At 41.4% G+C, this 14,481-nt stretch overlaps 1 protein-coding gene across 1 annotated transcript in view; it reads left to right on the top strand.

The window, feature by feature from the left end:
• The window catches only part of MTNR1A (melatonin receptor 1A), a 398,404-nt gene that overhangs the window by 321,912 nt on the left and 62,011 nt on the right, over positions 1 to 14,481 (top strand). The window lies entirely within an intron of this gene.

Genomic DNA, 14,481 nt, shown 5'->3' on the forward strand with positions numbered 1-14,481 from the left:
TGTGCCAGAACAATAAGCCAATATGATGTGCTGACTGGAAATTCATGTATGCCAATGCTGGGTTACTCAGCCAGTGAGCAGTGGAGGGAGGGGGTGAGGGAGGGGATGGCAGGAGGTATTGCCGAGAGTGTAGTGACAGCTGAGAATTACACAACAAATACCTGACCTGCCACTGTGGGCCCCTCACCTGCTAGTCAGCATACATGAAGCTTGTGTTATAAAAGGTGAGTTATACCTGGGGCTTCTTCAAGCCCCTTGAATGATCTGTGTCCCTCACCACAGCTGTGGTCTTCTCCACAGTCCCATACTCAGCCTGTAATGGCCCGTCGGGTCGACATCTTCTGCGCATGCACAGGGCGTGCACGTGGCACCAGTGATCACATTCATGTCGCCGGGAGTTTTGTGAGCATGAGCACTACTCCGCATGTGCACCACACTTCCTGTTCCTTGAGCGCGATCATGGGCAGCGTGCGCCCCCGCCCATGTGCAGAAGCTGCTGACCCGATGGGGTCGGTGATCCTTTACAGGCTAACTGCGGATGTTTGCAGGTGCAGCGAAGGACACAGACGCTTCTAGGGGCTGGAAGAAGCTCCAGCTAGGTAAAAAAAAAGCATATTTGTTCACCTTGGAAGTCCTTAAATATTTAAAAAAAATTACACTAATTAACAGTGCAGCATGCATTGCTCAGTTGTAAGAGCTACTGCCTATCTGGAAAACACCCTTTGTTTGCAAATGCATATTTTTCATTAATAAATAATGAGTTATATGGCTGAATTTCCAAAGAGAATTTCTCTGCATCAAATTAATATTGTGTGAGTTATGGCAGAATTTCTTATCCACCTTTATAATTAATAATCTGAAAGCAGGAATCAGGATATAGGTCTTTAAAGAAGACATGTTGTGATTCATAGAGGAACATGAAAACATTTAGCATCAGAAACACTACTTGTATTGCCATATATTGTTATAGCCATGTGGTGGTAGTTGACAGCAATTTTGCTGTTACTTACACCGGTATTGTAGTGCATTATCCAAACAATGCACAGGTTGGGGTAATTGCACAATGAGCTCTATTTAACTGGTGCAAGCAAGTGCTGGTAAAATTGATGTGCGCTGTCTGCGCACCGCAATTTATGATGCAGGCGTGGATAAACCCCATACGGACTACATTGTGATAAAATTTCTGTGTGCAGATAGTGCAGGTCAGTTTTACAATTACTTGCAACAGTTAAGTCACGTGCGTTGTACAACTAGTGCCAACTGCCAATCAATGTTACCTTAGTAATGCATGTGTTTTCAGAGTAATGTGCATTTCACTAGCACCAGCCATATTATCTAGGTAATGCAAGTTGTGCTAATTGTCCAGTGCACACTATGTGACTGCCATAAGTCACAGTAATAGTGCCGTGTACTGCTTGCGCATTTTACAGCTATTTAGTGAATATGCCCCTTAGAGCCTAATCTTAGATGCATGGATTTAAGTGAAGTTTTGCCAGGGGTGCCACTTATTTCTAGGCTTCTGCTTGGTTCATATATGCCTCGCCCACAAACTATCACGATCACACTCAGTGGTGCCCTGTATCTTTTGGCATCCTAGAAACACTGCTGGGTGTTTTGCAATCATTAGTGATTATTGTAATCTTCTAATTGCAATTGCAAAAAATTTTGCGTAAAATTTTGCAAATAAAGCCACATGTAATTACAATTTTGAAATTCAATTGATTTAGTATAATCCATTCTTAATTTTGTGTAATTTAGCGCAGAATTTAGTAGTTAAAGTGAACTCGAGGTGAGAGGTAAATGGAGGCTGTCATATGTATTTCCTTTTAAGCAATACTAGTTGCCTGGCTGTCCTGCTGATCCTCTGCCTCTAACACTTTCAGCCATAGACATAGACAAGCATGCACCAGGTCAGGGGTTTCTGACAATATTGTCAGAACTGACAGGATTAGCTGCATGCTTGCTTCTGATATACTTAAGCCACTACTGCAGCCAAATAGACCAGCAGGGCTGCCAGGCAACTGGTATTGTTTAAAAAAAACAAAACCATGGCAGCCTCCATATACATCTCACCTCAGGTTCCCCTTTAATAGCATAAACATAGTGCACAGCAGCTGAAGGGAAAAAAAGCAGAAAGACAGCAAGGGACCAGGATGACTACAAGTGGCTGGAAGAAGCCCCAGGTAAATTAAACTGGAGCCCTTGGCCCCCTTTAGGTTCCCTTTAAGGTGTACTACAGCAAAATATCATTTTACTGAGTAAACAAAAACATTTTCCCTTTTCAAAAAAAAATATTTTTTATTTTTTAAATTGATTTTCTCAAAAACTACAAGGTCTTTTTGACAAAAAAAGTTTTTGACTTGTTCTTAATATTCCCCTTAAAGAGAACCCGAGGTGGGAATTACTTTTACTATTGGGGCACAGAGGCTGGTTGTGCGCACTAAGACCAGCCTCTGTTGCCCCATCGTGTGCCTCCATGTCCCCCCTGCTCGCCGCTATACCCCCCGCATTGCTGGCTGTGTCGCCAGCTCAATGTTTACCTTGCGCTGTCAGTCAGCGCCGCTCCCCCGCCTCCTCCGCATCGGCGCCACCCGCCGCGTCACTTCCCTCCTATCAGCGGGAGGGAAGGGACACGGGCGGGTGCGCCGATGCGGAGGAGGCAGGGGAGCAGCGCTGACTGACAGCGCAAGGTAAACATTGAGCTGGCGACACGCTGCGTGTCGCCAGCAATGCGGGGGGTATAGCGGCGAGCAGGGGGGACATGGAGGCACACGATGGGGCAACAGAGGCTGGTCTTAGTGCGCACAACCAGCCTCTGTGCCCCAATAGTAAAAGTAATTCCCACCTCGGGTTCTCTTTAACATACATAGCAATTTTGTTGACAATAGCATGTATGGGTGCTTTGCTATTAACCACTGGCACAAAATTACACATAATTGGGAAATGACGGATCCTGATTATGGTTACAAACTAAATTGATTAAAATTTTTTCTGAAATTATTAGCATTAGGATTTTGCATCGTAATTCACATTTTTTTTTTCAAAATTAGAATTATGTTAAATTTGTGCTCATCCCTAGTGATGGGGAGGGAGAGAGTTTTTTCACACCTGCCCTAAGAGCCGGTAAGCCAGAAACTACCCAGGTGTTCATTTAGTTTTTGAGTTATGGAATGCAAGTGCTTCTGTTGAAATATAACATATTTACTGAATAGGTCTGTAAAATCTATTGCACTGCACAAAACCGAGCACAATACTCCAATGCTGTAAGGCCACACTACTTGCATCTGTGTTTATCTTTGTATCTCTCTTCCATGCGTAGCATCATGGAGAGGCACACTGTTATATAAATCAAACACATCCCATTTTCATCTTATGTAGTAGTATTCATAGTAACATTTAAGTTCATGCAGAGTTTTCCTGTGTTTTTCTTTTTCCTACTTCAGTTACCGATTCCTCTCTGGAACATCACACAGTGATTACACCTTTAAACATAATTCACACATTTTCCTAATGAAATCCAAGCAAATGGATTTTGACTAATCATAGTTCAGTTACTTTGCTAAGCACCGACACTGATAGTAATCAAAGCCATTTTACAAATGAAATTACCTCTCTGGCTCCTCGTTACCACTAGGAATGTATTTCAGCATAATATTTGCATAATTCCACTCCATTATGGTACCTAGTTACACTACAGAATTGGGTTTTGTCCGTCCACCACATTGCCAGTCACTCTGTGACTCCATGTAACATTACTGCATTATTCTTGTTTATTATAGCTATGCAGCATAATGTTGGAGGACATTCTCTTTACAGACACAGACAGGCCACTTCTCGTGCTGTGTGTAAACATTGCTGCTTCACTTCAATAAATAACACCTGCTATTTGTTGACAGCGCAGAGAGCTTAGGGCTTTGAGCCATTATGTGCACACGGTGATGTCAAGCGTAGGTCTATTTAAGAGATCCACTGTTTTTAACCACATGGCTTTAGGATCATACTGTGCAACCTGACCTGATGGAATATGCAAATTGAAAAAAGATTCCAAGCCACACAGCAATCGCTTACAGTTCATAAGGGTGAAATCACTCAAAGCCCTTAGAGAGAGGTGTCATGTCATGCAGACATCATCTATATATCTTTTTTTTAATATTCTTGAAATATTCAGTTCATATTATAATTTCCTTAACCCACTGATGGACATTATAGAGAATCTGAAGCCTAATTTAAAACAAAAAACAGATACTTACCTAAGGAGAGGGAAGGCTCTGGGTCCTATAGAGCCTTCCCATCTCCTTGCTCCACCGCAGGCTTCTCGGTTTAAATATCCCGCTGCGGGAGACTTCAGCAGTCTTTGGAGGCACTCGGCTTCCGAAGACAGGCAGCTCTGTACTGCGCACGCCCAAGTGCGCGGCAGAGGGCGCTCACGCGTGTGCAGTACGGAGCAGCCCGTCTTCGGAAGCCCGAGTGCCTCCAAAGACTGCCGAAGCCAGCCCAACCTGGAAGAGAGCAGTCTACGACTAAACGGGGAGCCTGCGGGGGAACACGGGGATCGGGAGGAAAATGGGAAAACTCTATAGGACCCAGAGCTTTCCCTCTCCTTAGGTAAGTATTCTTTTCAAATTAGGCCTCAGACTTACTTTAAAGCCCATCTCCAAACATAAATCTAAATACTGTTAAATTAGTAACAATTCTGCTCATACATTATTTTTTTTTCTAAAAATCGTATTTTAGGCCCTGGTCCTGGTCAGTTGTGTTGCAGAATAGTTCTGCATGTCAACTCACTGTCTATACAATTCTATGATGCTGTTCACAGTACTGCATTGTAACTGATCGCGTTATTCTAACTCGCTGCATGCAGGTATTATATTAAAGTCTATATCCAGTCTCCATTGCAGTTCACATACATTTTAACACATGCGTTATGCAACTGACTGTGAATCCAGCCTTAAAGATTTGTTCACATGACCAGAAGCAATTGCGTAATCTCTGTAGGTAGGGCTGCTGCATGGAATGCATCAACCTACTGTTTAGACTACATGGGACAGGAACAGATTGAAGCTTTTCTGAGAAAATTGTACCTTATAGGAGTGACAGTCTGTGGTATAGTAAGTGGTGGTTGTCTGAGGGCTAATGACCAGGTATTATAAAAATGATTTATTGGATATTGACTAATAAAAGCAAACTTATGTTATGCTTGACACAGTGTAAGCTAAGGGTATGGCTGCAGTGTATAAGGGCCCTTTTACACTTAATGTGTTGCATTGAGTTGTGTCACATTGTGTCCCATTGAGTCTGATTCTGATAACCGTACCAAGTCACTACTGTGTTGTTTTTTTTTTTGAAAAACAAAGCTTCAGGAATCTTTTTAGCACTGTGGTTTTTTTTTTATTCACAGACAAGTCTTATAGTGTATATTTGTTTTTTGTTTTTTTTTACTGTGTTTACTGGTTTAAAGCAAAAATTTATTTTTGAGCATCATCCCACTTTTAAAGTATTATTTGGGGTGGTGTATAGTGGATATGTTACAATGTGAAATAAGCAAATGTTTCACTTTTTTCATGACCACTTACATTTCCCTGCATTATTAGTAAGGTTTGTTGCATTTCATTATGGAGAATAATTGTATGCAGTTTTGTGGAGAATAATTGTATGCAGTTCTGTGGAGAATAATTGTATGCAGTTCTGTGGAGAATAATTGTATGCAGTGTATGTTACCAGCAGTGTGTTTTCTAAGAATGCTGCAATGCTGTTGTGCATACATAATGTGATCAGAATTTGTCAGTGACCTGAAATCCTCTGTGATACTTATGCACGGGTTCTCTAGGATTCTCCTAATTGGAAAGTCAACTGAGCAAAGTGAAAGTGTTAATGTCAAGACACTTCGGTGTGAAATGCTAATAGTGTTCTTTACAGATAAGTATTTCAGTGCACTCTGATGAAATATTTCAATCTTTTTTTTTAACCAGCAAATCTTACTTGAAAAGCAGTCTGTATAAATATTTGTGAGCCTAAAGCTTCTTCTAAGCGGCTTATATCTTAAAATGAAGTACATGATTAAAGCCATTCATGAAAATATAGACATTTTTTTGTGAATGTTCAAAATGCTTCATTTTCAACTGAATGTATTGTGATAACATTACACCTCAGTGCATTTCTGTTGAATTGGGCTCTAATTACTATAATTGGACTATAATTACAGAGTACCAGTTTAAGTGATTTGACTAGAGTTCCTTATGATGGTTTTTACATACACGAGTTAAGGCTGTGGACTGGTTTGTGTTGCAGATTCATTGGACTCAAACTGTTCTCACACATTAGCCGGAAAGATGATACAGAAATGAAGTACCAATCCTTAATATTAAATTAATCACATCACTGTAATGTGCAATAGTGTTTCACCATCTCCTGCTGGTTTCAGCAGGTTACAGAGGGCCTGAGGCACTGCAATGTGGTAAAGTTGCTGTGAGCAGGGAGCACCTGGCAAAGTTACCTTTACCAACAACACCAGAGGAGCACCACACATTAACCTGGGCATTGGTTAATGTGTACGTTGCTATGGTAATGCGCAGTGAAACACGCCTTACCATAGCAGCGCATGCATTACCGCGGCTCTAAAGAGTTACTATGCGGTGCTCCCCTGAGGTTATTAATGGTAAAATTGCTGTGCTTTCCCTGCACATGGTAACTTTACCATTTCAAAACCTGGTTTGACCTGTTTGACTAATGCAAGAGTGGCAGAACATTTCCGTGCTCTTATGCTGGGGATACATGGTTAGTTTCTCCCCTTATCAATCAAGATGCTGATGGCTCGATTGATAATTTCCAACAGGTCCGATGACCACGCTCGATCCCCGCCCGCTCGATCCCCGCGGGTGGACAATAGCGGGGAGTCGAGCGGAAGATAAGGAAGCGCACGCGGGGACGAGCGGGGATGGATCCGGACGGCGGTGGGGACGCGGCGGGAGTCGATCCGGCAGCTAATCGAGCCACCGGGTTGTACCTTGTATCTCCAGCATTAGAGACAGAAGAGATGGTATCTGGAGATTAGTTAAGAAATGTATTTGGGACACAGCTTAAGTAGAGCTTTGTATAATATGGTTAGGAGTTTGATCTGGATCCTTTGGGTTATTGTCAGCTAGTGGAGGAGCAGTATGGCAGAGAGGGGCAGCATTTGAGGAGCCAGGAGAGAGGTGGATAAGGCAAGCAGCAGAGATCAGTAGGGATTGTAGAGGTAAAAAACAAGATATCCTTGCGCTCCTCTTCAGAGGCTGCAGACACACTCTCTCACACAAGTCTTCTTAACTCCTTAGTTCAATGCAATGTGCAGCTCCATAAATCAGGGCAAAGAGCAATTCTAAAAAGAAGAAATGGAGCGCACAATAGTGCATTACCCAAGGTAGGCTTTAATCGCATAAAAAATTATACTCACAAGATGACAATAAAATCAGCGCTTCTCAGCAGTACAACCAACCGCTTAACCCTGCAGGCGAATCAGCAACAGCGCGCTGTGGCCAGCAGCGCGATCTCCGGTGGGTTAGGAGCGCCGTCTCGCTGTGGGTGTGAACGCGCTGTTGCTGATTTGCCAGCAGGGTTAAGCGGTTGGTTGTACTGCTGAGAAGCGCTGATTTTATTGTCATCTTGTGAGTATAATTTTTTATGCGTTTAAAGCCTACCTTGGGAAGTGCACTATTGTGCGCTCCATTTCTTCTTTTTGGGATTGTATAGGTGCCAGTCAACTTGCACAAGCATTTTAGTAGCCTCTTGTGTAAGGAAGGGATGGATTCTGGAGATACTTTTGAGAATGCCTCTTATGTGTCAGCTGTGGCCTCCATGCATTTAAAGCAGGGGTCTCAAACTCGCGGCCCGTGGGCCATTTGCGGCCCTCGATACAATATTTTGTGGCCCTCGCCGGCAAAAGCTTCCTTATAGTTCGCTTCAGTGCTCCCAAGTAATCCGCCGCATCCCTGCCGCTAAACGAGGGCCAAATCGCCAGGGGGCAATCCGCCAGCATTTCCTGGAAGGGGCAGAGCTTTCAGCTTCAGCTCTGCCCCTCCTGACCTCGAATTGCGGCGGGGACACGGCGGATTACTTGTAATGGGAGCACTGAAGCGAACTATAAGGTAAAATAGGCAAAATAGTTTGCTTCAGTGTGAATTTGATTTCGAAATAAAAATCAATGCAAGGGACGGGGAGGGGGGGGGGGGTTGTCGCAGGAGCTGCTGATTGTGAAAACCCTTATGCGGCCCAGCCTCATCCTGACTTTGCCTCCTGCGGCCCCCAGGTAAATTGAGTTTGAGACCCCTGACAATGAAGCGAAAAAAAAACTATGATATTATGATTTATATGTGTAGTACAGCTAAGAAATAAAACATTAAGATCAGATACATCAGTCTAATTGTTTCCAGTACAGGAAGAGTTAAGAAACTCCAGTTGTTATCTCTATACAAAAAAGCCATTATCTCTACGACTTTCAAAAGTCGTGGAGAGGGCTGTTTTCTGACTTTTATTATCTCAACTGTAATTGAACTATTTACTTTTCCTCTGGCAGAGGAGAGTTCATTAGTTCACCGACTGCTCTCTCTGAAAGAATCATTTTGAATGCTGAGTGTTGTGTAATCTGCACATATTAGAGAATCATGCAATGTTAGAAAAAACACTATATACTTGAAAATAAAAATATGAGAATATTTTCTTTGCTGCTAATCTTCTAGTAATTATTCATAGTACACAACCAATTAATTATATCATATATTTTTTTTTTTCGCTTCAGTGTCTCTTTAAATAGCTGCTGTCACCTTTACATCCTATTTCTTTGTAAAAGCTGCCATGCAATAAATACAACACAAGCAATGTGAGAAATACTGTAACTTGTTGGTTTGCATATGCAAATTGACAGTTCACATTTTGATTTTATTGGCTCCTATTTTTTTTTTTTTTTTTTACACCTTGATTTGGGATTTAATTTCTGAGACACCACATTTCTTGGGTTCTGTTTTTTTTTTGGTAGAGCTATAATCCCGGCAGACTTCAGCACTGGCTCTTTTCTCGGTTCTTAAAGTGAACCTCCGGACTAAAAATCTACTCAGCAGAACTGAAAAGGCTTGGTGTTTCTTTAACAGTTTCACAGCATCAGAACTTTGTTTTTCTTACCAAAGCATCATTTTTAGCTGCATTTTTACCTAAGCTCCACCCATCAAAGAAAAAAAAACCCGGGCTTTTTTCCCCTGATGCTGTGCAGAGCATGATGGGATTTCCTATGTTGTTATTCACGTTGCCTAGCAATTGGGGGAGAGATGCTCAGGACACAGGACAGTTGGAATTGTGTCTCATGCTCCCTGTCACCTCCTTTCAACCAAAAATATGGCTGCCATCATGAAATCAAACATTTGCCTGTTCTTTCAAAACAGGGTGGGTAAGAGATTATATTACCTATCTATTTTAATTAACATAACTAATGTAACTTAATGACAGTATGTTTGTTTAGGCTGGAGTTCCTCTTTAATTTCCTGTCTCTTTTTTGTTATACTTCTTTCTATATGCTGTACAGTATATGTGGATTTCTCACAGAGCACTGTTGGCACACACCTACAATGTTGCCCTTGGTGTCTCTTGCCTAAAGTTGCTGCCATTGGAGGAAAGTCCACCTGCTACTATCACTAGAATAATGACTGCTGCACCATATAATGTGTACCATGTTTAGTAGTTAGTTCTTACTGTATATGCATCAATCCCACTCCACTGAATGTTATGGTCCAAATAATACAATTTAGACCGGTACCAGGTGATTCAGGTGTTTCCCCACAAGTATATTGTATGGATGTGCCTGTATTTGGAAGCACTTGTCCCAAAAGCTCAGACTTTCATGGGGGGGGGGGGGGGCAATGGTAGACCGAGTACATGGAGATTGGACCAGAAAGGCTCTATGAGATCCAGAGCCTTCCCTCTATATAGGTAAGTATCTAACTTTTTTTCAGGGTGGCTTCAGTTTTCCTTCAAAATAAAGGAATTGTATTGGATTGTAAAGTTCAGTCAGGTAGAGCGCTGTGCTCCACTGCACCATGCAGTTCATAATCGGAGAATACATGAAAGGACCATAGTTCAGTCAGGCAGAGTTCTGTGCTCCATTGCACCATGCAGTTCATAATCGGAGAATACATGAAAGGACCATAAAGGAGAGAAACCCTACAATGTAAAATGTGTGTGTACTCACACATTTAAAGTGTACATGTATCCCAGAGTAAATTGCACTGGAAATGACTTATTTCTTATGCAGCTGTCACTTACAATAAGTTTTAATAAACAGATCGCTCTAAACCGCTTATCAACAGGTTTTGGACTAGTCTGTCTCACCATGATGGGTTCTCATGGTTAATTTTATGCTGTTTAAAAGCATTTCCTGGCAAGGGCTCCTAAAAAGATTCCAGTTGACAGCCCTACTTAAAGTGGACCTGAACTCTTGCACAGGACAGAAGGAAAACATAGGGAAATGCAGCTGGATCCATTTGCAATTCACTTTTTCACCTAAATTTTTTCTCAGGAAAACATTTTTCATCTTCGCTTTAAAATAACTTTCTAGCACTTTGCAACTAGAAAAGTATCAAAAAGTAGGTGAAAAAGCGATACCAAAGATTTTTAAAGTATTTTCTTATTTTCTGGTGGCTTAACCTCCCTGGCGTTCAATTTCCCCAGGATTTCTGTGCAAAAAGTGATCTAATTAATTTTCATAAACTTTTTTTTTTTCCTTTAACTTGCCAAAATGTGTCAAGCAAGGGTCTAGTATACAGTGCAAGAGAGTATCGACGTGTATGCACATCAATACTGTTCACAGCATGTTTTGTATTGATACGTATAACTGTCAGTACCGCTAGGGAGGGTAAAATGCATTTTATTAGCAATTTTAAAAATATCACCTGGGATAAAAACTCTGGAGATAAAAAGGGAATTGCATATTGGTCACTGCATGCATTTAGAACAGGCTTTCTCAACCAGGGTTCCTTGAGCACTCTGCAGGGGTTCCTTGGCATTTTCCCCTATCTTGGGGGAAGTATAATAGAGCACATTATAATAGGTGGTACTGTAACAAGAAGCACTAAATTAGGGGCTCAGGAGACAGTATGAGTGGCAGTGTAATAGGGAGTACTGAAATAAACAGCTACACATACTTTTAAAGACCATGCCTCCTGCAAAATAAATGCAGGGGTTCCTCGAGATCCAAACATTGTTTGCAGGGGTTCCTCGAGATCCAAAAGTTATTTGCAGGGTTCCTCCAGGGTAAAAAGGTTGAGAAAGGCTTATTTAGAAAGTTTAGCCTGTTTAACTCCCCCTCATTTGTGTCTAATCACAAGTTGTAATTTGATCTATCCCCGTGTGCCACAGCAGAGATGGCAGACAAGCTTATTTGAAAGCACAGACTGTTAAAGGGAAGGTCCAGGATAAATAAAAAGTAAAAATCTACTTACCTGGGGTTTCCTCCAGCCCTTGGCAGCCGTCCTGTGCCCTCACTGCAGCTCCGGTGGCTCCCGGTCCCCTCCCGTGCAGATGCCAACCTCACCAGGTCGGCATCTACTTACGCTTCACTATGCGGCTCACTGAGTCGCACTGACGTCATCTGGACTGTACTGCGCAGGTGCAAAACTACTGCGCCTGCGCAGTACAGTCCGGATGACGTCAGCGAGACTGCGTGAGCCGCATGCTGGAATGCAAGTAGGCCTCTTGTACCGGAGGGGAATCTGGGCCACCGACGGGGAGCGGAGCTGCGGCAAGGGCACAGGACGGATGCCAGTGGACGGAGGAAGCCTCAGGTAAGTAGATTTTTTTACTTTTTAATCATCCTGGACGTTTCCCTAACAATATGTCTGCTTCCATGAATCAGGAAATACAAACAGTGCAGATTTATTTTAGGATTTGTGTCAGCTGTACCAAATAAATGTTTTTTTGTTTTTGTTTTAAGCTTATTGTGCTGTTGTGTATCTTTTAGAGCAGAGAGGGCGTTCTGGGTTCAGGTCCGCTTTAAGGGCCACCATTCTGGCAGCTGGACTCTACCACTGCCTTTAAGGATATGTTTATGAAAATAATGTAAACATTGAGAATTCCCCATAAGGAAATTGTCCAAAACCTTTCAATAAGTGCTTCCCAGCTATCAGATCATACCTACTGTAAGTGCTAGCGACATAGAAAGTAAAATAATTACAATGTATTTACCTGGGAGGAATGTATGTATTAAATATGTATTTTATATTTTAATATATATGGATTTTATATTTGATAGTTTTTCACCATACCACCCCTTTAATGTATTTGCTCAACACTGTCACTTTGCTAGAACCACGATAAAGCAAAGTACTGTGAATGGATGTCTGCTCGCTAGGTAATATTTTTCTAGTCATTGTCAATATAAGATTAGTGAAAAGGCTAAAACTACATATGGGTGATGGAGGAGAAACATCAGTCAGAAAGTATTCTCTGTACTTCAGCTGGTGCATGCTGTGGCTCCATTGCGAGATTACATGAGTATTAACTTCTTACAGCCAACCTCAGGGGATTGTTCTTTATCATATGCTCAAACAGAGCAGGAATTGTGCAACAAGGTGCAGAGACTGATAAAAATAGATCTGCAAACTGATGGCTCTCTTTGTGGATTTGCCTTCCAGCTGTAATAAAACATGTGAACCAGAAACTTTTTGCTTCCGATCTGTAGGAACGATATATGTAAGCAGAAATGAGTTGTGCTCATTACCAAAAGAGCTTCGAGGAGCATACAAGAAAAAAAAATTGAATGAAAATAAAATAAATTGCTTATCTTAAATAAGGGATTTTGTTGGATTTAAAATATTGCTTTTTGTACAGAAGAGATAATGAAAGGGAATATAAACACAATTACAACCTACCCAAGGAACTGCCTGTTGTGTCAGATGGAGATAATCTCTGGGTCACATTTATTAGAAGACAAGGCTTGATGTCATACTGGAATCATGGCAGCAACAGCATATACGAGTACTCTGAATTTTAATGACATGGCTGTCATAGACTCAGCTTAAGTTGTGTTAAGTCACAAAAAGATAAAAAGAACATTTGTAAAACAAAAACTTTTTTAACCACTTCAGACTAAAGCTTTTAAAATGTTTAAATCTCTATGTCCTGTAACACAAGGGAATGGGTAGTTGGTGCTTTTTGCACTCTCGGGTAGGAACACTGTAAAGCATGTCTGAAGACAGTCTTTGAGATTTACTAATATCCATGTTTATGTGTGCTGTACAGGTTATATACAGGCTATTTACAATATTTATGGAAAAAAAACAGGTAACTAAACTTAAACATAAAACCTTGCCACTGGATGGGCTACTAACTGTGTAAAGTCGAGAACCTCTCTACAAGGAGCAAGCCTACAATTTGTCCCTAAACAAAATGTATAACTAACAACATAAGCTAATCTTTTGCAGCAAATACCTATGTCAGTCTTATGGTGGATACACACCATGCGTTTCTGCGTCGAATGCGTCCGTCGATACGCGTCGATTCGATTATTTCTGAGCGTTTCCGAGTGCATTTCGATGATTTTTAGTTCGATTGCCATGTAAAGTATGGCAAATCGACCTAACGATCCATCGAAACGTGAATCGGACATGTCGGAAATAATAGAATCGATGCGTATCGACGGATGCATCGAACGCGCAAAAGCATGGTGTGTATCCAGCATTAAACAACCGTATGCTTCCCAGAGTAAAAATGAAGTTAGGCTGAGCTGAACAATCACCTAAGCATGTCTCAGCAAGAATTAAGCATGTGTACTGGTGTCTACAAGGTTTTTCAAGTTTGTTTAATGATCTGAGTGCTGTTGTCCCTTCTTCCTTCTTTGTAGACAGACCATATTGCTTGGTTGTTGCCTAGTAATATGTCTGCCCAGCACTGGGGCATTTCTGTGTCACCCACAAGTCTTTACCCAAGTACTTTTGATTCCTTTCTCACCTTCTGGCTCCAAGAACTTAGCGAGTGTTAAGGACACTGGAGTTTTCTCCCAGTGTAACATAATTAAGTTCTCTCCATAAATGAATTTCTCTCCATAAAATAATTCTATTTTGATTTCATTCTGCATAATTTAGATGTCACCCAGGACTTGATATACCATCATTCAAAGTATTATGAACCCCCACATAAAAATATTCTTTTCTCCATGAAGAAAGAACAACCTTTTAGAACATGTTAAACTACCAGGCACAGATGATTTACAGATTTGTTACTATATATTACAGAAGCAAATATATAATATATAGAAAATATATATAACATAAACAATATATCTTTTATCATGTCATGCCAAATCCATGTCCTAATGTCCAAGAAACTATATATTAGGGATGGGACCTCGAATCTGGCGAATCCACGAATCCCTCGAATCTTAAGAAAGATTCGAGATTCGTGGATTCAAATCCCCATGCCCTTTTAGCGCATACGAATCCGCCGCATCCGCCGCAACGTTTC

This window comes from Hyperolius riggenbachi, chromosome 1, assembly GCF_040937935.1.
Source record: "Hyperolius riggenbachi isolate aHypRig1 chromosome 1, aHypRig1.pri, whole genome shotgun sequence".
In the NCBI taxonomy this organism is placed as follows: Eukaryota; Metazoa; Chordata; class Amphibia; order Anura; family Hyperoliidae; genus Hyperolius; species Hyperolius riggenbachi.